Consider the following 24,022-nt stretch of genomic DNA (forward strand, 5'->3'; position numbering starts at 1 on the left):
ATATCCTAAAATTACAGAGAGGCCACAAGAATTTCTGATATGTTTCAATAGAATTTGTGTAAGAAATTTGATTTTCAAGCTGATTTTCAAGCTGCTATAGTAACCCATAGTTTTACTGAACTTAAACTTTTTGTCTTCCATGAGTTTTTAGGATGGTATATTTACTTGCTGATTTCAAAAATTTTAATTTACTCTTAAATTTTATTTAATTTATTGTTAACCTGCTGCTGCTGCTGCTAAGTCACTTCAGTCATGTCCGACTCTGTGCGACCCCATAGATGGCAGCCCACCAGGCTCCGCCATCCCTGGGATTCTCCAGGCAAGAACATTGGAGTGGGTTGCCGTTTCCTTCTCCAGTGCATGAAAGGGAAAAGTGAAAGTGAAGTCGCTCAGTTGTCCGACTCTTAGCGACCCCATGGACTGTAGCCTACCAGGCTCCTCCGTCCATGGGGTTTCCCAGGCAAGAGTACTGGAGTGGGGTGCCATTCATTATCTATTTATTAAATTTTATTTAATTTTCACTTTAGTCTATCATAGTAGTATTTGAATGGTTGTGGTGGTTTAGTCGCTAACTTCTGTCTGACTCTTGCAATCCCATGGAGTGTAGCCTGCCAGGTTCCTCTGTCCATGGGATTCTCCAGGTGAGAATACTGGAGTGGGTTGCCATTTAATCTGTTATTTATAGATAGACCTTGCTTCAGGGTCTTTAACTATATTGCATAAATATGCAACTACACTGATGATAATTTTTTTAGATGTCTTCTTGTAGACAATAGAGGTCCTCAGTATCTGGTAAGTGATCTAATCATGTGTTTTTCAAGTGTGTATTAATGCATAGTAAAAGAAAATAATAAAAATAAGGAATATGTGTGTTGGCATCATTGTACAAAATGCATTTTACTTAATAGTAGAACAGTTTGTCTAAGGAACAGTCCTTTTCACTTAACCTTGAAATCTATATCTCTTGCTTCTTTCTTTCTTCATTTTGATAATCATGCAACAAATATTTTGTGTGTGTGTATCTTATTCCTTAGCTTGCTTTCTTATGAAACTTTTTACAGAATGTGATAGTACACTGATGTTTCTAGTCTTAATCATTACATCACATTTTTGAAATGTCATCATTTTGTTTCATTATTAGTTTTTATATGAATGTTCTTTTTCTAATGAGTTTATACATTTCTGAAAGCAGGAAGTGTGTGTTCTTGTTCTCCCACATATCAAGGAATACAATGTACTCAGGAGAGTTGCATTGAATAGAATTGTATTGTTAAGGATTTCAGCTTGTATTATTAGTAAAGTCCAACATTTTGGGGAGATCATTGTTGATAAAATTTCTTCGGCATTCTGTATTGTCCCTGCTAACAACACAAGAGAAGACTCTACACATGGACATCACCAGATGGTCAACACCGAAATCAGACTGATTGTATTCTTTGCAGACAAAGATGGAGAAGCTCTATACAGTCAGCAAAAACAAGACTGGGAGCAGACTGTGGCTCAGATCATGAACTCCTTATTGCCAAATTCAGACTTATGAGTATACAGTGGAAGTGACAAATAGATTTAAGGGACTAGACCTGATAGACAGAGTGCCTGATGAACTATGGACAGAGGTTCGTGACATTGTACAGGAGACAGGGATCAAGAAAATCCCCATGGAAAAGAAATGCAAAAAAGCAAAATGGCTGTCTGAGGAGGCCTTACAGATAGCTGGGAAGAGAAGAGAAGCGAAAAGCAAAGGAGAAAAGGAAAGATATTCTCATCTGAATGCAGAGTTCCAAAGAATAGCAAGGAGAGATAAGAAAGCCTTCCTCAGCAATCATTGCAAACAAATAGAGGAAAACAACAGATTGGGAAAGGCTAGACACCTCTTCAAGAAAATCAGAGATACCAAAGGAACATTTCATGCAAATATAGGCTCGATAAAGGACAGAAATGGTATGGACCTAACAGAAGCAGAAGATATTAAGAAGAGGTGGCAAGAATACACAGAAGAACTGTACAAAAAAGATCTTCACGACCCAGATAATCACGATGGTGTGATCACTCACCTAGAGCCAGACATCCTGGAATGTGAAGTCAAGTGGGCGTTAGAAAGCATCACTACGAACAAAGCTAGTGGAGGTGATGGAATTCCAGTTGAGCTATTTCAAATCCTCAAAGGTGATGCTGTGAAAGTGCTGCACTCGATATGCCAGCAAATTTGGAAAACTCAGCAGTGGCCACAGGACTGGAAAAGGTCAGTTTTCGTTCCAATCCCAAAGAAAGGCAATGCCAAAGAATGCTCAAACTACCGCACAATTGCACTCATCTCACATGCTAGCAAAGTAATGCTCAAAATTCTCCAAGCCAGGCTTCAGCAATACGTGAACCGTGAACTTCCAGATGTTCAAGCTGGTTTTAGAAAAGGCAGAGGAACCAGAGATCAAATTGCCAATATCTGCTGGATCATCGAAAAAGCAAGAGAGTTCCAGAAAAACATCTATTTCTGCTTTATTGACTATGCCAAAGCCTTTGACTGTGTGGATCACAATAAACTGTGGAAAATTCTGAAAGAGATGGGAATACCAGACCATCTGACCTGTCTCTTGAGAAACCTGTATGCAGGTCAGGAAGCAACAGTTAGAACTGGACATGGAACAACAGACTGGTTCCAAATAGGAAAAGGAGTACGTCAAGGCTGTATATTGTCACCCTGCTTATTTAACTTATATGCAGAGTACATCATGAGAAACGCTGGGCTGGAAGAAACACAAGCTGGAATCAAGATTGCTGGGAGAAATATCAATAACCTCAGATATGCGGATGACACCATCCTTATGGCAGAAAGTGAAGAACTAAAGAGCCTCTTGATGAAGGTGAAAGAGGAGAGTGAAAAAGTTGGCTTAAAGCTCAACGTTCAGAAAACTAAGATCATGGCATCTGGTCCCATCACTCCATGGGAAATAGATGGGGAAACAGTGGAAACAGTGTCAGACTTTACTTTTTTGGGCTCCAGAATCACTGCTGATGGTGACTGCAGCCATGAAATTAAAAGATGCTTACTCCTTGGAAGGAATGTTATGGCCAACCTAGATAGCATGTTTAAAAGCAGAGACATTACTTTGCCAACAAAAGTCCGTCTAGTCAAGGCTATGGTTTTTCCAGTGGTCATGTATGGATGTGAGAGTTGGACGGTGAAGAAAGCTGAGCGCCGAAGAATTGATGCTTTTGAACTGTGGTGGTGAAGAAGACTCTTGAGAGTCCCTTGGACTGCAAGGAGATCCAATCAATCCATCCTAAAAGAGATCAATCCTGGGTGTTCATTGGAAGGTTTGATGTTGAAGCTGAAGCTCCAATACTTTGGCCACCTCATGCGAAGGGTTGACTCATTGGTTAAGACCCTAATGCTGGGTAGGATTGGGGGCGGGAGGAGAAGGGGACGACAGAGGATGAGATGGTTGGATGGCATCACCGACTCGATGAACATGGGTTTTGGTAGACTCCGGGAGTTGGTGATGGACAGAGAGGCCTGGCATGCTGCAATTCATGGGGTCGCAGAGAGTCGGACATGACTGAGCAACTGAACTGAACTGAACTGAACTGTTGACAGCACCTTACTTCTTTTTCACTCTTAGTTTAACACTTTTCTAATCCTCCTTCCTTAAAAAAAACAAAAACAAACACTTCTTTTGACTCTTATTTCTCCTCTTAATTATAAGTATTGTGTATTTCCAGGGTTTCACCCCTTACCTTTTCTCATTCTTGTCTTTTTTTACTCCCCACCCCCTCAATGGTTTCATTTACTTCTAGCCTTTTAACACTCATCAATGTTCCAATGACGTTACAGTCTGAATTTTGAGATCAGGTCAACTATATACAACTCCAAAGCCAGGATGAAAACAGGTGTTGTATGTCCCGTAATTATCTCAAAGAGAACATCCCCAAGATGATAAATCAATCTTGCCTCCTCCATTCCTCTTTTCTAGCTCAGGCCTTCATCCCTTTTAGTTTGGACCATTGCAGTTATCTCTGATTTAGTCTCACTATTTCAAGTAGTGAGAAGGACATGAAAGGAGAGGTCTATAAATGCATAGCTGCGAATTCCATTATAATTTCCCCAACATGCAGAAAGTTACTGGTTAGCACTGACTAACAGAGTCAAAGGGACAAGAACGGGATTTTTAGTCCCCCTTTCTGAAAATCAGTTTTTTTCATTTTAAATATATGCAAGTTTGTGAGCTGTTTTACATAGATCCCTGTGTGGCTGTATGACTGGAAATACTCTGTTAGGTACTTTATGTAATTTATATATGTGTATCAGTAGTTCATGATTAGACTCAGAGATGAAGAGATCCAAATTACTTCTTCCGTGAATATTAGAAATTTTAATATTTTTCCTTGCTAAGTTTATGGCTATTTGTGGGTATCTTTTATTAAGAGACTATATTAAGTATTAAATATTCTTTAGTGCATTGGTGTGTTACCTTGGGGTCTGATAATATAGTAATCATATGAATTATGTTGAAAATAAAAAGCTTACTTTTAAAAGTGAGGCAATATGCTACTGGATTTATGTGGTTTATTTATAGCTCACTAAGTTCAATATATTTATAAATATGTTTGATCCTTCATATTTCAAACTGCTATTTATTCTTGTGAGTTATGAATGTACTCAGAAAAGGAAAAGGAAAAGTTCTTGATATGAAATTTGAATTATCAAATTATTCTTATATCAAATATCAAATAAATACAAAATATCAAGTAATATTTCCAATATATTTGGGAAGAATGTTTTGTTTACCTTTTTCTTTTCTATTATAAAGACTGATTTCTAGAAATGTTTGTGATTAATAACGCCTTTGAACTACTCCTGTCTTAGTCCATTTGGGCTGCAAAAACAAAATACTGTCGACCAGGTAATTTATAAACAGCAGAAATTTATTTCTCATAGTACTTGTGGCTGGAAAGTTCAAGAATAAGCAATTGGTAGACTGTTTAATGAGGGACGGCTTTTGCCTTCTTACTATGTCCTCACTTGGTAGAAGTGGTGCGAGATCTCTCTGGGGCTTCTCTTATAAGGTCACTTATCCTACTGAGGGCCCTGGCCTCATGACCTAATCACCCCTCAAAAGTCTCATCTCCACATACTGTCATATTCAAAATTAGATTTCAATATATGAAATTTATGGGAAAGTAAATATTCAGACCATTGTAAATCCCCTTAATAACATTTGATTTCCCCACTTGTTTAATAACAATTTACAAATCTAACCGGAAAAGTGAACAAATGTACTATTGTTTCCTGTATTTTCTCTTAGGTAAATATGTCTGTTGCTGTATAGTTGTATTTGTGTGCATATGTCACAGCAACAAGAATTGAGCATGTTTATTTGGGTTTCTTTCACCTATCATTTGTTAAGCATAAAAGTTTATTTAATTAAATTATTCTGTCCTCTCTTGTATATTCATAAATTTAGTAGTCTTTTCTGGTATATTAACTATAAAAATATTGTTTTCTCAAGAACATTGAAATTTTGAAACAAAAATGTGGTTTGTTGACATTTTTGTGTTATTTGTAATAATTTTATCATGACTATAAGCATTATTACAACTAATGGATGACATATTCATCTCCTTTATTTCAAAAACATCTCCAGTTCCTATTTTAAAAGAATTTAAATAGATATATTGCCAGAATAATATTATTTGTAGTCTAAAGCTTTCATTTTTACCTATAAAATGATGTAATTTGATCACATTAGAAACAAAAAGCTATAAATATCATTATGTTTTGTCCTGTGCTAGTTATCTTCAGAACAATGAAACAAAAGTGCAGTTTTTCTGTAGTTTTTTTTTGTTGTTGTTGTTTTGACTTGTGTGGTGAACTAAGACACTGTTAGATAAAATGCTAATGTTTTCTCTTAAGTACCTTCCTGTGGCTTCTGATTTTTTCACTGATCGTTTTTAGAGGTTTTGGTATTTTGCACCATCATATTTTACAATTCAGTGAGAAACAATATTATACCTCAAAGCAGTCTGCATTTTGTTATTTTTTTCTCTCAAGGATGCTTTTTTATATATCATCATTTGTTTAATTACTTTTAAAAATAATTCACTTCTCTGTACTGTATACACTTTTTAAGGTTTTTAAATTCTTAACTTAAATATGAGTGATACAAAATAGTTGTGAGTGCAAACTGATTCTAATGTTTATATGAGGGTGTAAAGACCCAGAATAGCCCACACAATAATGAAAGAGAAAAACAAGATTAGAGAATGAACACTATCTGACTTCAACACTTACTGTAAAGCTATAATAATCAAGACTGTAGTATCAGTGAAAGAATACACAAAGAAATCAGTGGAACAGAATGGGGATTGCTGAAATGGATTCACATGGTCAGTTGGTCTTTGGAAAAGAATCAAAAACAATATAGTGGAACAAAGATAGTCTTTTCAACAAATGGTGCTGGATCAACTGGACATCATATGCAAAAAGTGAATCCCAATATAGACCTTACACCTTTCACAAGCATTAACTCAAAATGGATCATACACCAAATGTGAAACACAAAACTGCAAAACTTCTAGAGGGTAACAGAAGAAAACCTTGGGTATGGTGATGAATTTTTAGATACACCAATGACATGATCCATGAAGTAAGTAATTGCTCAGCCGTACTTCATTAAAATTGAAAAATTAATGCTCTGTAAAAGTCAATGTGAAGAGAATAAGTGAAGCTACAAATTGGAATAAAATATGATAAATCTGATGAAGAACTGTTATGGATATACAAAGAACTCTTAAAATGCAACAAGGAGAAAATAGCCCAATTAAAAACTAACCAAAGGTCTTAACAGATGCCTCACCAAAGAAGATGTACCGATGGCAAATAAGCATTTGCAGTGATGCTTTGCATCATATATAATCAGAAAAATGAAAATTAGAACAACAGTGAGATACACACCTACTAGAATGTCCAAATCCAAAACACTGATAACACCAAACACTGGCGAGGATATGGTATGGAGCAACAGTCGCTGTCATTTATTGCTGGTGGAAATACAAAAAAAATGGTACAGCCACTTTGGGAGATAGTTTGATGAGTTCTTACCAAACACATGCTCACCATATGATTCAGCATATCACACCCCTGAGAATTTTCCCATAGGTGATGAAAACTTATGTTCACACAAAAACTTGCACAAGGATGTTTAAAGCAGCTTCGTTTGTAACTGCCAGAACTTGGAAGCAATGAACACTGCCTTCAGTAGGTGATAAATAAATTGCGGTATATCCAGGCAATAGAATATTATTTACTGCTAAAAAGAAATGAGCTATCAAGCCATAAAAACACATGGAAAAATTTTAAATGCTTATTACTAAGTGAAAGAAGCCAAGCTGAAAAGGCAATTTACTGTATGATTCCAATTATTGGATATTCTGGAAAAGGCAAAATTGTGGAGACAGGAAAAAGATCCCTGGGTGGTAGGAGTAGAGGCAGGGGGGAGATGAATAGGTAGAGCCTAGAGGATTTTTATGGCAGTGAAACTGCTCTGTTTAACACTCTAATGATGGATACATGGTAATATACACTTATCCAAATCTGTAGAATATACAACAAAATATTGAACCCTCAAGATAGAATATGAACTTTGAATGATTATGATACATCAATGTAGGTACATTGGTTGTATCAATGTGGTACTCGGCTGGGGGATGTTGTCAATGGAGGAGGCTATGCATGAGCAGGGCAGCAGGTATATGGGAAATCTCTGTCTCTTCCCCTCAATTTTGCTGTGAACCTAAAACTTCTCTGAAAAGGAAAAAGTCTTCAAAAAATAGTTGGATAGAATGAGAACAAGATACTAACAGTAGCTGAATAAAATTTAATGCGTATTTTGGATTCCCATCCATTAAACCACTACCATCCTTCCCAGTATTTTAATTTTATAGGATGATTCCTTTTCTCCTCTTTGAAATTTTCACTGTTTTCCCTTTTGATTCATTTTGTTTTCCCTTTTCTTCCAAGTCTTTGTACTAATCATTAATGTGCAATTCATTAGGTTAGCAATTATTTATGGAAATAGTTTAACTCTATGATTTAACCTCCCCTGAAAGTGACATGGGCTTTCCAGGTGATGCTAGTGGTAAAGAATCTGCCTGTCAATGCAGGAGACGTAAGAGATGTGGGTTGCATCCCTGGGTCAGGAAGATCCCCTGGAGGAGGGCATGGCCACCCACTCCAGTATTTTTGCCTGGATAATCCCATGGACAGAGGAGGCTGGCAGGCTGCAATGCATAGGTTCGCACAGAATTGGACACGACTGCAACTTAGCATGCATGTATGAGCAGAAATGAGACACAAGACCTCCTAGTGTTTACATGCACGAACTTTGGAACCAACTGCCTGAACTCAAATCCTGCATAACGGTGTAACTTGTACAATTTACCAAACCTCTCTCTGTGCTTTTCTCATCTGTAGGATAAGGATGATATTCAACCCACTTCAGGGGGTCCTTATGACCATTATATTGTTGATATTAGTAAGGTTCTAAGAACAGTGTGAGAACTTCCTGAACACCTCGTAAGTGTCTAAGAAATATGCATGTTTTTCATTTGCTGCTTCCTATTCTTGCATTCTTTCTAAGTAGAAGAAATGCTTCTTTTCCTCTCTGAGGCTAAATCTTCAACCTGAACTCTAATTCTCAATGCCTCTTACCTTCTCAATTTCTTCTTGGCTTCATGAATTATCTCCAAATTCCTTTTGGGACCAGACACCATGCTCCTGTCATGGAATATTTGTAGTATGACATTTCTGGTCCTTTATATATGGTTTTCCCTTTGCACAGAACTGTTGTTCCCACCTTGTATGCTTGGCCTGATTTGGCTCATTCGAATTTTTTCTGAGTCCCAGTTGCATACTTCCATCACAGCCTTTGCCCCCCTGCCTTATACATGTTGCTTTAGTTGCCAAGGCACCTAGCAGAAATGAGTATTCTTTGAGAGAGATGATGATCACAACAGAAGGATTGGCCTAAGTTATATGTTTTTACGTTTAGTGAATAGTTGACTGTTTGAATTTGATAAGCACCTTATTTCTAGTTTACTGTCATATGAATTCATTTCAATAAAATAATGTATGATTTGACAACTAGCAGAGATTCTGTTTCCAGCATGATTAACCAGGAAATGTACTCTCACCAAGAATTTAAAAAATCAAAGACTGTTATTCAGCTCCAAATAACAAGTATAACAGCTTTATTTTCAAACAAATTCTTATTTGAGAGAGTCTCATATTTCCATTTATTATACAATCAACTCTTTTATGTTTTAGAATGGTCAACAATTTAATATACTCCATGGTATCATCTGTCTTCATAGCTTTTTCTAGGAATTAATTTTCTCTGTAAGTGAGTGCAGATTATATTCTATAGCCAGAGGTGATGGATTAAAAAATAATGTTATGTCACCTTATTACAGGAAAAAAGTGTTCTTAAGGGTTATTAGTTTCTGTGACTCAATCTCTGGATATATGTCAATAGTATGTGGCTAACAAGGGTGTTTTCAAAGGTTTTTGGTAGTTTATGCATTTTCAAGCTACTGAGCATATGGTTTGGTAATAGGAATTTGTTGTTCCATTGATCTTATCTATATTTGTTTGTCTTTGAATGAAAACAGAACTGACAGAATTGTCAGTGTAAATGGGAATGTACTTAGCCTGTTCTTCTTGAACTTTGCAGGCTTAGCCTTTCAGCATTGATCTGTTATAAGGTTGATAAGCCTGACTATCGGGTAGGTTTGGTAATTTATTGTTATGTTGCTTATCTTATGTCTTCCGTTGCTTAAGTGGTCCAGACATGGAAACAAACCTATGGGAGAGCTATTTTCTGTTTTTTTTCTTGTTTCCTAAGTGGATTTTTTTTGGAATTTTTATTAATTACAGTTAGCCTTTAAAATTTCTTTTGAATTAAGTTAATCTTTAAAAATTTTGTAATATAAAATTTAAAGGTTATAAGTATCCCTTTAATACCACTTTAGCTGCCTCATCACAAATTTTTGTCTCTAGTACTACTTTAATTTTTTTCATTTTGATATATTTAATGATTTTATTATGATTTGTTATTTAATTTCTGAGGTATTTAGACATGCATTTTTGAGTTTCAAACATGAGAAATTTTAATTTTTTTTCTTGTTATTGGCTTCTTCTTCCTCTTACCTTTTCCAAATTGTTGCTTGTAGTTATCCCCATTCTCATCTATACTGTACATAATTTTCTCCTGTACTTCCTGAACTTCACTTTAAGCATATATGTTTGTTGTAGTTTGTGTTCTATTTCAAAAAAAGCAAATGACACTTTTGACCCCACATTACCCTTTGTAAAAATCATTTCATACCTCCCCTTTACAAAATCAATTTTTGAAGGAACCCTTAGAGCTGCTGTTCTGAGCTTTGTCGTCTCCTAGTTCTCTGAACCCATTTTGTCCAGGTCTGTGTGTGTGTGTGCACGTGCGTGCGCATGCATGCTCAGTTGCTCAGTCGTGTCCGACTCTCTGTGATCCCGTGGATAATACAGTCCTTGGAATTCTCCAAGCCAGAATACTGGAGTGGGTAGCCTTTCCCCTCTCCAGGGGGTCTTCCCAACCTAGAGATCAAACCCAGGTCTCCTGCATTACAGGCAGATTCTTTACCAGCTGAGCCACAAGAGAAGCCCAAGAATACTGGAGTGGGTAGCCTATCCCATCGCCAGCGGATCTTCCTGACCCAGGGATCCAATGGGGGGCTTCTGCATTGCAGGCGGATTCTTTACCAACTGAGCTACTGTAATTTTTTCTTTTTCTGCTTTAGGTATTTTGAATTGTGGTATTAAGTGCAGAAACATTAGTAATTATTATATCTTGATGAATTGACCCCTTTATTATTATGAAATGATTTTCTACTTGATAACATTCTTTGCTCTGAAATCTACCTTGTCTGATGTTGATATATCCATTTTAGTTTTCTTGTGATTAGTGTTAGTGTGATATATCTTCTTCTATCTTCATATTTTTAATTTGTTGTTGTCCTTGTATTTAAAGTGTGTTTCTTTTCGGCAGCATGAGATAGGGTCTCACTTTTTTATCCAATATGATCATCTCTGCATTTAAATTAGTGTGTTTCACTTACATTTTATGTGATTAAACACATGATTAGGTTTAAATCTATTGTAAGTTTTAATGTCTTTTCTGTTAATTATAATATATTATATTCTGCATTTGTTTTGATTTGCTGAGTTTTTGGATTATGAGTTAGTTGTACTTTTCCTGATTCTTTGCTTACCTGATAATTTTTGATTGGATACCAGACATTATGAATTTTTACTTTTTTGGGTGCTGGATATTTTTACATTTCTATAAATATTATTGAGATTTTTCCTGGGATAAAGTTAAATTTGATATTTCTGAGTTTTCCTTTTCAGATTTATATGTGGAATAAGAGTGATGTTTAGCCTAGGGTTAATTATCTCCCGCTGTTAAGCAAAACCCTTCTGTGTACTCTACCCAGCACTGGGTGAATTCTGGTGCTTTCAAATGATATCTCTTGCGTGAGTGCTGTGTATTCCTTCTAACTCTTTGGGGGTTCATTTCCGTGCTTTTGGTAGTAACCTTATATGTACAGACTGATCAGAATTATGATGAATACTCCAGGAAAACTGCAGAATCTTGGAGTTTTCTCTCTGTTCAGCTTTCTCCTCTTTGTTACTCTGTCTTAGACATTCAAACTGCTTTGATTTCTTTGGACTCTCAGCAATGTCTCTTTTACTCAGCAAATCTTCCTGGCTGTGCTTGAGTTTCTCTTCCTGGTGTAAGTTCTGGAAACTCTCAAAGCAGTTCAGTCACTCATTTGTGTCTGACTCTTTGTGACCCCATGGACTGCAGCACCCAGACTTCCCTGGGTGCAGAGTTCCCATCACCAACTCCCAGAGCTTACTCAAACTCATGTCCATCGAGTCAGTGATGCCATCCAACCATCTTATCCTCTGTCATCGCCTTCTCCTCCCACCTTCAATCTTTCCCAGCATCAGGGTCTTTTCCAATGAGTCAGTTCTTCGCATAAGATGGCCAAAGTATTGGAGTTTCAGCTTCAGCATCAGTCCTTCCAATGAATATTCAGAACTGATTTCCTTAAGACTGACTGGTTTGATCTTGCTGTCCAAGGGACTCTCAAGAATCTTCTCCAACACCACAGTTCAAAAGCATCAATTCTTAAGCGCTTAGCTTTCTTTATAGTCCAACTCTCACATCCGTATATGACTACTGGAAAAACCATAGCTTTGACTAGATGGACCTTTGTTGGCAAACTAATGTCTGCTTTTTAATATGCTGCCTAGGTTGGTCATAGCTTTTGTTTCAAGGAGCAAGTGGTAAACTAGGGCTTATCCTGCCCCTTGACCCCTGCTCTCCAGTTCAAGGATTACTGTGTTTCATTGCCTGGCATCCAGCATCTTGGAAATCCTTGGTCCACAGATTTTGTCTATTTTGTTTTTTATTGTTGTTCACTTCTGATGGAATGGCAAATCCAGTTACTCACTGTCATCCTGTTACTAACTTTTGACCAGAAGCAAAACTCAAAATCCTTTTCAGGTTTCCTTTAGTATAATTCCTTTCTCAGAATTAATTCTCCCATGTGTGGCATAAGTTGACTGTTTCATTTTCATTTCATGAGTAACTAAAAAAAAAAAAAAAGCACGATAAAGCAAAATATCCTAATATTTATTGTCTCATTTTAATGGAAGAATTGAACTTATACTTGGCAGATCTTGTTTTGAACTCGTCTCTGAGGGACATTTTCCCTTATATGTCCTTCTAGTGAGTCATGTTTGAGCATGCCAGTAGCCTGGCATTTTGGAGTGCCCAAACTCAGTTTGTGTCTGTATATTGACTCATGGATTTAGCCCTCTACTCCACAAAAAAATATAAGCCTATTTCAAATCAGACTAACTACATCCTGACCACAGGGAACAATTTGTTTTGTTAAGGGGTAAGGAGCGGGCACTGTTCCTATCCTCATTTATGGCAGAAACCTCATTTCTAGTTCCTGCCTGGGGTCCAAAATGAGGCATATTCCTAATGGGCTCACCTTTAAGGCCCAGTCTGGCTTCTCTGTGAGCTATTGCCTTCAGCTGCTCTTTACTACTCTGAGTTTCCTATTCATTTCTGCTTTATGGAGATTTTCTTTACTTGGATCTTTCAAACATGAAATGTTTTATATTAAGCTTTTGTTTTGGGAGCAGAAATGGAGGGAGTTCCATTTGTGTTTAGTCTGCGATTTCACCCAGAATGAAAAAAAAAAAAAGATATGACAAAGTGGCAGACAGTAGAGACCATGAGGAAGATAACAGTAATTTCAGTAACTCTCATTCTGTTTCTTTGAAATTCTCATCAGTTTACATTTCTTTACTCTAAAAGACATATCTTTTGTATTATGTTGGCAAAGATTCCAGTTCAAGATTTTAGGAAATTCGGAATCCGAATCATGAGAGATAGTAAAGATTTTGCTAAAGCTACTGCTGTTCTAGTGTTTTTCGAAATTCTGGTAATAACTGGAAAGAGTAAAAACTAGCTGGTGGAATATTGGTAATAATGTACTTTTAATATTGTATAGCATGAGAGTTATCATCTTGAAAAATTGAAAAAATCCTTTAAATGATACAGATTTTATGAATATGTTATATTTAAAACTGTTTCACTAAAACTTGTTCATACGGAATATGGGAAATGAGTATCTGATTAGAATGTCTGAAAATGAAAAGACCCTGGTTTTGGTCAATCTATGCCTGACCTTGTATTTCAGTATTCTTTCTCTGCCAATCAGACTGGCAGTCCAGATGCCCAAAGTTCTTATTTCCCTTGGTCCATTTGCACTGTGATGTGTTTTGTAGTCCATTGTTTTAAACAAAGGCAATAATTTTGTTTAAAGATATTTCCCTCAGTTGAATGTACTAGTTGAGGTTTTTCAATAATATTTTTAAATGCCCCATAATTAATTGCTGAGTCATTCTTAGTATTATGTTTTACCCATATTTTTTAATGCCTAATGATTAAAAATCTCCTATAGACCATTTTCCATACATGTAATTTTCCTTGCCAGGGATACTGTTCAGTAATTGAAATTGTTTTTTCATTCTCCTCAATATGAGACTTTCTCCTATCTTGTTGCACCTTAAACCTTTTTATATAGTTACTGAAAATATAGCTGCTCTTAAATTTGCAAGTTCAATATGCTCAAGTCCCTACCTTTATAAATAATGCTTCAGTACATTTTCGTGTCAGCATAAACCAAGCTTGGTAATTGATTAGCATAATTATTATCTTTGAGCACTTGGACACAGAGTAACCTTATGTAAACATCATCATCAAAATATTTATTTACATAATTGATTCACATAAGAGTTTAGTTCCTCATAGAAATTATTAAGCAAAATAATAGTATACACATTTAAAATTCAATGCTATAATTATGAGGAAAAACAAATTAGTAAAAACATTAAATTCAGTCATTATAGGAACCATACACTTTTATAAAGTAATGAAATTAGTTTACATAAGTTACAAAAGAAAATCCATCTCATTAATTCATGATTATGTAGTTCTCCATTTAGGGGTAGGATGTGGAGGAGTGATAAGTATGTGTTCATTCATGAAAATGCTTTATAAATTATATAAGCTATATTTAAATATATTGAGGTCCTTTAGCACCTAAAGTAAAATGGTGATGTGGTGTGTTAAAACTGAAAATGTTTTGAGAGTCATTTAATTAGTGGAAATGTTCCAGAAATCTACATGGATAATATAAGCAGAATATGCACTAAAAGCTTAAGTACTGTTTTTTTCTTTAAAAATTTTCCTTCTTATAAATAAATATAGCTAATTGATCTAACCAAAATATAGGAAATTATTTATTTAACAATTTTTATGTCAGCTTTTGCCAACAGTTTCTATAGCTAGGACATTAAAACAATATGATGCAACAGATTGGGGTATAATCATATACTTTTAAAATTTTGTGTTCTCTGTCTACTTCAGTATTACAGCACTGATTTAATGTTTGATTTTAATCTCATCATAGGAAGATGTGTATGCTTTTGGAAGACCCTGGTGTTTTCTTCTATAATTGACTTCAGTCAACTCACTGGGAAATATGTACTAAAAACAAAAGAAAGAGGTCTACTTACCTTTGTCTTAGCCTATTATAGTTAAGGTCTTCATTTACTAATATATGTGGAATTCAGATGTGACTGAATGTTCCAGACATTATATTAGGCCTTGAAGAAAGAATGAATAGAAATGAACATGGCCAAGAGGACTGTTCTTAATGGAATTTTCATTTTAAGGACATCACCAAGATTTATTGAAGTTCTTTGAAACAAAGATGAATATACAGTAAATAGTGTGACAGTTACTATTCTAAAGCAACCAAACAACAACAATAGAAATGTGTACTTAACTCTGTGCATGGTATACCACAACGTACTGAAAATATATGACTCTTTGGGCTTCCCTGGTGGTCCAATGGTTAAGACTCTATGCTTCTAATGCAGGGGATATGAGTTCAATCCCTGGTCAGGGAACTATTAATAGGACCCCACATGCTGTGCCGTGCAGCCAAAAATAAAATAATAAAAACAGGAAAGATGCATTCGTGGGAGAAGAGTGTTAAAAAAAATCTGTGACTCTTTGCCACTGATAGTATGAAGAAAATACCTCATGACTTACTTGCCAGTTCTGTACCTCTCTTTTTCTTGCAAAGTATACGAGTAGATGTTCAACATGTATCAGTAGGCAAGAAGTTGGGGATAAAAGAATGGAGAAAGATGGCAGCTGAAGGTCATTAATGAGGTAGGGTGAAGAGGAAATACATCAGATCTTCCTAACCAACTCCTCTCCACTAGCCAGGCAACATGCATATGGTAGTAGTGGAGGAGGACACTGCAATCTTGGTTCTGTTGTCTCCTTTAGCTTTTTCTCAGACTGTCTGTGAGGGGATGTAGATGCATTCACAATACTCATCTCATGGGTAAATGGGATATTTTCTTTATTCAGAAAATATTTGAGTGTTCAACACTGTTCTAGGTTTGGAAAGCACCTGATCAGATACACTGGAGTCTATTTGTGAGAGTGTGGTGTATGTAACAAATTTATTTTGGCAGTTGTTTCAGATAAACTAAATCATTGCCCATATTGAAATCAAATGTAGGCATCTTAGTGATTTGACTTACATTTATTCATCTTTGTGAGGTAATAAGCAGTTGACCAATTATTAGAATGCAGGAGATAATTTGTAGTGATGGCTATATAATGGAATTTAATTAACTTCAAATAAATATTTTAGTGAGGATTCATTTGTACACCCAGATATTTATTTATAATATAATAACTTCTCTATTTTTGTCATTACCCACTGCACTAGAAGTCATGCATCAGAGTTAATTCCAATCTAAAATGCCGTGCTCTAAAAGTTATAGCTCTTTAGTATTTTTAGCATTTGTATCATGATTGGTAAGCTGGCAAATTCAGTGTGATTGATGCTATTGTTTTCCACTTCCTAAACACTTTGTTCAGATTCACTCAGATCGATGTGCATGAGACTAGCTATTTTGTATGAGACTGGATATTTCTTAATTGATCTCAGGACAACATCTGTAAAGCGTAGTTCAAGAAATTAGTCTTTGTAATTATTAAAAGAAACAATCTTATTTCCTCATTTCCTATTTGAAGTATAGTAGTCAGAAGGGTGTTGCTGAATGGGTTATCCCACCTGTAGTGGGGAACAGAGGTATTTCTGGAATGTGGGATTCAGTGTGCTTCCATAATCCTCCTCAATCCATAACTGTTTGAATCTACATGGGAAATAACGATTCTCTCTGAAAAGGAACCACTACAATATGAGTATCAAAATATTAGGTTGGCCAAAAATTCATTTGAGTTTTTCCATAATATCTTACAGGAAAACACAAATGAATTTTTGGCCAAACCAATGTTTGGACATGACTGCAATAGTGGGTGGGGGTTACAAAAGAAAGGCTCCTGAGATTTTACTGCAAGGGGAAACAGAGTGATGGGGCCTATGTCTGGGAGCCAGAGCATCGTCCTGTTTCAGGGCAGAGTGAGATCGCTTTTGTTTGAACTAGTTCACATCCAGACCACCTGGCAAGGAAAAAAGGATATGTGTGAAATTTTAAAGAACCCTCACCATGAATGTTGCAATGCCTCTGATTCATGCAGCTTGGCTCTGGGGCTTCTCAAAAGTGAGAAGAATTGCTTCAGTCATGAATGACAGCAGCTGGCCAGCTTGCTTGAGGGTAGAGCATTAATAGTGGCTCAGAAATGCCTATTTGTTTCTCAGGGTGTTAGTAGATGTGGAACATCAAGATACAGTATATAGCTGGTGGCAGAAGTGGTCCATGGCATGTCCATGAATTCTCCCAATATTCTCAGTGGGACTTGCAGGGGCACTATGGCTGAGGGGGTATACAAAGTTTAATGTGATCTAATTACTAAACATGGGGTGGTCACATATATAATTTTGATTTTAATGTGGAGCCCCTTTGAAGGACATGTTTTTGGCAGGGAAATTTGAGATCAAGCGTAAGAACATTTTACTTTATATGTATCTCTTTAATGAAGCAAAAACAACAATCCAGCTATTATAAAGAGGAATGAATATACAAGTATAAAGATATTTCAGTTTTTTATCATATAGCAAAGGAGCAACCAGACTACTAGACTAAGATTACTTTAATATGAAGCATCTTTTGGCAAAGCATCTTCTATTTTTTGTACCATTCTCTGATGTAAAAAAGATATTGGCACTAAAATATTAATGTTACTGATTGTAATTAAACCTTTATGTGTATTACCTTTTTCTTCACATGTAAAATTTGAGGACAGAACTATAGATAACTAAATATTGCCCCAAACTGAAGACATGTTACTATTTCTATATTAGTTGCTGTTACTATACAACAAATTACTGAAACCTAACAGCCTAAAATACATATTCATAATCTCAAAAATTTTGTGGGTCAGAAGAGTAGGAACAGTCTAAACGGATCCTCAGCTCAGCGTCTCTGAAGGCTGCAGTCTAGGTATAGGATGGGCTGCAGTCTCATCTGGCAACTTTCTTAGGAAAGGATCTACTTCTGATCTCAGTTGTTGATAGAACTCCATTCCTCATGGTTGTAGGATAGATAACACTTCTTGCTGGCTTTCAGCTAGAGGCCACCCTCAGAGCCTAGAGGCTGCCCTCAGAGCCTCAGATTCTAGAGGACACTTTCTCTTCCTGTAGGTTGCCCACATTCCTTATTTTCTTTACTGTGTGTTCTTTCCAGCCTGGTCACTTACTTCATCAAGCCAGCAAAGACAGTTTTTAGAGTGAGTCTGATAGAAAGACAGTCTTATACAATTTAACATAACCGCAGGAGTGAGATCCCATCACTTTTTCCATGTTCTTTGATTAGAAGCAAGTCATAGATCTTTTCCACTGTCAAATGAAGGAAATGATATGAGGGCATGGATCCCAGGAGATGGAGCACTCTAGGGTCTGCTCATCACGATTTATTTATGGCTTATGTAGAGCATATTTATTTGAACAAACTCACTGTTTTTCTAGACAGGTCTTTTATTGAATAAGAGTTGAAATAATAACCTGAAGCTTAGAATCCTTTTATTGTCACACATTTTTGGGGATTTAAAAATGTTATTGTAATTATTTTTCATTTCTCCTGATTTTGTGAAGTATCTTCCTGTTGTTCATATTTATAATGTTAACTATATATATGTGTGTGTATATATATATATATATATATATATATTTAACAGACTTAACTACTAACCTTTGTAGATTTTATTAATATCTATTCCTTAATAATATCTGGAGTTTGTGGGAGTTTCCTTGATTGGAAGTTAATGATCACTTAAAAGTCCTTTATTCTTCGCTTTGAATTAGACATTATGAAGAAATATTTGAAATATCAAACAGTAAATACAGAGTTCTCTTTTACCCTATTGGGAATAATGTCAAGTGTGCAGCCCTGAAAACTACCAGCATACCTTGATGTTTTGGCAGGTGTTGGCTCTGAGAATTGTATCATTCTGTGCTTAGGTGAGTGTTTGCTGAAACCATAATTTCCTAAGTCCTACTATTCTTATCAGATTTTGGAGTGTGATAGAATTATTTTCCTCAAGTAAATTGAACATTTGACTTTTACTTTTACACATGCTGGGGAAGAGGTTTCCACCTGCTTAATGTGCTGTACAGATGACAATTGAAATAAGAAAGCCCTCCTTCCTCTGATCCAGCAGGACACATGAGCAGTACACAGATAATAATAACACCTCACTATCCAGCCTCTTAGACTGAGGGGCAAATGAAATCAACACCTTTTGTTTATGTTACATATCTAAATGTAAGCCAAAGTTTTTAGTAGAAGATGGAATAATTTCATAAACAAAGTTTTATTCCCTGGCTTATTCCTTGGCTAAAATAAGAGCTATTTAGTATTCATGGCCACTCTTTTAGACAGTGAAAGGTTTTCCCCTAAAGACAACCACACAGAAAATCTACATTTCACATTTCCTATCATCTATATCCTAAGAGTATGTAATAAACTAAGAGAGAGGGCTTTCATTAAATCCCAGGTGGAATAAAGTCGACAGAGGTGAAAAAGTGGAGTTGGAAATAATATTTAATATTGCTTTAGAATTTTCTTTCTGAGTTTGATGATGTTTCTCCAAGGTTCTTTTGAAGAAGGCCATCTTTAGTTCAACATGCGTTATCCCCAAATCATGTATTTATTGTCATGGTGCTATATGAGAAATTTTAATAGTTTTAATGTTATTAAACAAATTTAATTGTTCTGTGTGACTTAATTTTTTTCAAGGAAATTATAAGTTATTATAAAACTGTGCAAGTTTTCTCAAGTGACTTGTGCAGAGGAGGTGGAAATAAAGGAAATTCATTGATAAACTACAAAAAATTCATTTTTGTAGCATCCGTTATGTTCTTGGGGCTTCCCAGGTGGTGGTAGTGGTAAAGAATCTGCCTGACACTGTAGGAGACACAAGAGACCTGGGTTCAATCTCTGGGTCAGGAAGATCCCTTAGAGAAGGGAATGGCAACCCACTCCAGTATTCTTGCCTAGAGAATCCCATGGACAGAAGAGCCTGGTGATCTAGAGTCCATGGGGTTGCAAAGAGTCGGGCACGGCTAAGCAACTGAACACACATATTATGTTCTTAACAAGTGCCAGGACTAGAATGCAATAGAGGGAAGAAGAGAAGAATAGTTCCTGCCATAAGAGAACAGGAAAAAGGATATTTGATCTCATTTTCCTGGAACAAAATGCTATACAGTATTTTACATCTTTTAAAAATTTGTTATGCCTTTAGGCTATGATGTGCTGCCTAGCTCTTGCATATTTTATATATAGGTTGTTGCATATAGAACCACAGTATATGCTCACATGCTTATTTGTCCCTTGTGGATGTTTCATGACTGCAGCTGTAGCAGTTGGACATGTTATGTTGGGCCCTGGACCCCATTTCAGGGGAGCACACAGACACACCACGCACCTTCTACCATCTTAAATGCCTGTAGTTACCTGGGGCTATTTGAGGGGATTGGAGTGGTGAGCCAAGAGAGCATGTTAGAACTGAACAGATGTGGGTGAGTGAAAACCAATATTTGTTCATTTTAATCATATTTAGTTTTGCTTAATAAAATTTAGAAAACTCTCCAAATTGGGATGAGCTGATCTGTTTCAGTGGCATTTGGTGTTAATGACTGACCATCAATTCTGGGTATTTGCTTTCCTTTTGACCACAGATATGGAATCAGCATGTTAAATTTGTTTGTTTAGGGTTTGTGTCCAAGAAAATATTTAGAGTGATTTATTCAGATGTTAATAAAAAATTGACTTCAGTGTGACAGCTTTTAATTTTACATCCAGATGTAAAATTTAGATCTGACCAGCACACTTGAACACAAGTGTGTCTGTGTCAAGGAGAGATCAATCTTTCAGACATATAAGTGAGGTAAATATTTTGTTGAAGAGATTCTACCACCATGATGCCAGTTTATGGAGCCATTTCTCGGAAATGAGCAGACCATGTAATTCTGTATCCGTTAAGATCCAAAGTACTGTATTGTATTAGGCCGCAGTGGCTGAAGCTCTGAGAGCCAGGAGTAATAGCGGATGTTAACATGACCAATTAGCTTCTTTCTGACAGCATCTTGGAATACATTGAAGCAGAGCGCGAACAGGGTAAGAACTGTGGAATAGCCAAATATATGAGAGACAGAGATCAGAAACAGTTCATTTGGCAGCAAACTTAGCTTATCCAAAGGATTTGGGATTTTATTTATTCTATGCTCTTTAGTACAGTTTGTTCTTAATTGGAAACTAACCTAACAGTAAATAAAATTATATATATATAATGTGTATATATATATGTATATACATATACATATACGTGTGTGTGTATATATGATGTATACATAGGAAAAATTTTAGTCTGGCAATTTTCTTTTTCATGTTACAGCATTATTAACAACAGTAGCAGCTGCTTTGTACTGATCATTTATTGTGAGGCTGAGTTTTTTCATACATCACGTAATATGAATTGTTCAAAACAGCGTACGGTTGTATTATTTAAGTCTTTTTGCTACTGCTACTGCTGCTAAGTCGCTTCAGTCGTGTCCGACTCTGTGCAACCCCATAGACGGTAGCCCACCAGGCTCCCCTGTCCCTGGGATTCTCCAGGCAAGAACACTGGAGTGGGTTGCCATTTCCTTCTCCAATGCATAATCCTTGATTAGCATCCTATTTTCAACATTTGGAAAGAGCTCTACTTTATATATATTAACTTGTGCAATCTTTTATTTTATAAAATATGATGGATACCACTGAATCAAGCAGTAAACACCAGAAAAATAACTATAACTATTAAGAATATTGAAGTCTTTTTACAGATAAGCATTTAGACCCAGGGAGGTGTAGAAGGTGGCTTAAGGACGGCCTTACCACCACATATGTGTCCGGGCATGCTAAGTCACTCAGTCGTGTCCAACTCTTTGCAACCCCATGGACTGCAGCCTTCCACGGTCCTCTGTCCATAGGATTCTCCAGGCAAAAATACTGGAGTAGGTTGCCAGGCCCTCCTCCAGGGGATTTTCTGGACCTGGGTATCCAACCCACGGTTTTATGTCTCCTGCATTGGCAGGTGGGTTCTTTACCGCTAGCGCCACCTGGTGAATTACCTCAATCTCAGTCTTAATCAATCTTGGTTTCTCTTCTTTACTGGACCATGCTGCTGCTGCTGCTGCTAAGTCGCTTCAGTCGTGTCCGACTCTGCGTGACCCCAAAGGCAGCATACATCCACTTGATGATTCATCAAATAGTTCTGCCTGTAGTCTTGGACATTCTTTAGGCCAAAATCAATGTGAATTCAAGATGAAAAGAAACCTGTACTCCACCCAAAGAGCCCACATTGATTTTGCTATTTTAAAATTATCTCTCCACCTGCATGTTATTTTCCATGTTCTTTCTGAGGAATGTCACCCAACTCAGTAGCTTCATTTGCCATCTCTGTGTTGACAGTTATAAAAGGTATGTTTCTAGGACCACTTTCCCAAGCTCCAGTTTCAGATACTGTATGAGATGGGGTCCAGCCAGGAGTACAGAAAGAGTACTATTTCAAAAAGAGGAAATTTAATGTAGAAAATTATTTCCATAGGTGTTGAAACCTAGAAGAGCAAAAATGGGAAGATACAACTATGAGATTAGCAGGAAGTAATCTCTATTGAGTGTTTTTTTTTTTCAGTTGTAAGTGAAAGAATTTCAACTCAAATTAGCTTAAGCAGAGGCGGGAGTGCACTGGAACATTGACCTGAGAGGAAATTAATTTGGTTTAACTCATTGGAATCAAAGATAGGGGAGCAAGTAGCTGAGGTTTCAGGAGTAGAACTAGGTCTGAATTTCTTCAGAACACATTCATACGTTCTCGTTCATTCTCATTCTCTCCCTCTGTCATTCCCTCACCACTTGCCCTTCTCCCCTTTCTGCCTCTCTCCTTTCTTCTCTAACTCCTTTCCCCACTTCCCATGTTTGTTTGACTTTATTCCACAGACTGAATGTCTCTCCAAATATCAGAGGAGATGCCAGACATAGTCATTTTCTTCCAGCTAAACATCTTGTTAGAAAAATAACTATTATATTTAATAACTCTTATATCAAGATACATCAATATCTTAATCCAATGGGAAGGACTTGCCAATTGGAACAAATATTACCAAAGAAATGGTATTATGTGGAATGGCCAGCCCTGTGTCAAATACCTGCTCTTGAGGCAAGGAGGTGAGATAATGGAATTGAGGAAGCAAGGCTTCCTAAATGAAGGGATGGTAGCCAGGCAAAAATATCATATGTCCACATAACATTACTACTATTGTTATGTTGTCTACGGAAAAACAGGGAGCCCCTGGTATTATAAATATTATAAATATTTCAAGCCCTGTTCTATATTGATTAATAACAATAGTCGATCTAAACTCCACCTGTTTTTATTTTTCCTTGTTTTCTGTGGTTGTCCTTTCTCACTATGGCATTGACCTCTGGAGTTCTGCATGAGGGCTATGCAGAGCTCATCATATTTCAGAAACCAAAAGCTTCAAGTGAGCTAAAATATATATTCCAGAACTTGTAAGCAAGAATTCTCATATAAAACAATCTCAGTTTCTTCATTTTCCTTATCAAAAAATAATGCATCAAATAAAGATCATTTATTGAATGCTGACTACATGCTAGATCCTCTTTTCTAAATTAAAAAAGACTAAAACATTCTTTTAAATTCAACATGAATCTTTTTAAACTTTATTAGAAGATATTTCCTCATTTTTCAAAATTCTTCAAAGCTACATGTTTGTATGCATTCGTATGTGGAATTCATTTATTCAGCAAATGTTTATTGAATGGTGTCAGCTGTTGGTGATTATTATT

General features: G+C 36.3%; 1 protein-coding gene across 3 annotated transcripts in view; it reads left to right on the top strand.

Moving 5' to 3' along the window:
* GPC5 (glypican 5) overlaps nucleotides 1-24,022 on the top strand; it is a 1,454,838-nt gene that overhangs the window by 154,968 nt on the left and 1,275,848 nt on the right. The gene's annotated exons all lie outside the window — the stretch shown is intronic.

This window comes from Giraffa tippelskirchi, chromosome 12 (assembly GCF_054371585.1).
Source record: "Giraffa tippelskirchi isolate mGirTip1 chromosome 12, T2T-mGirTip1v1.2.pri, whole genome shotgun sequence".
Taxonomy (NCBI): Eukaryota; Metazoa; Chordata; class Mammalia; order Artiodactyla; family Giraffidae; genus Giraffa; species Giraffa tippelskirchi.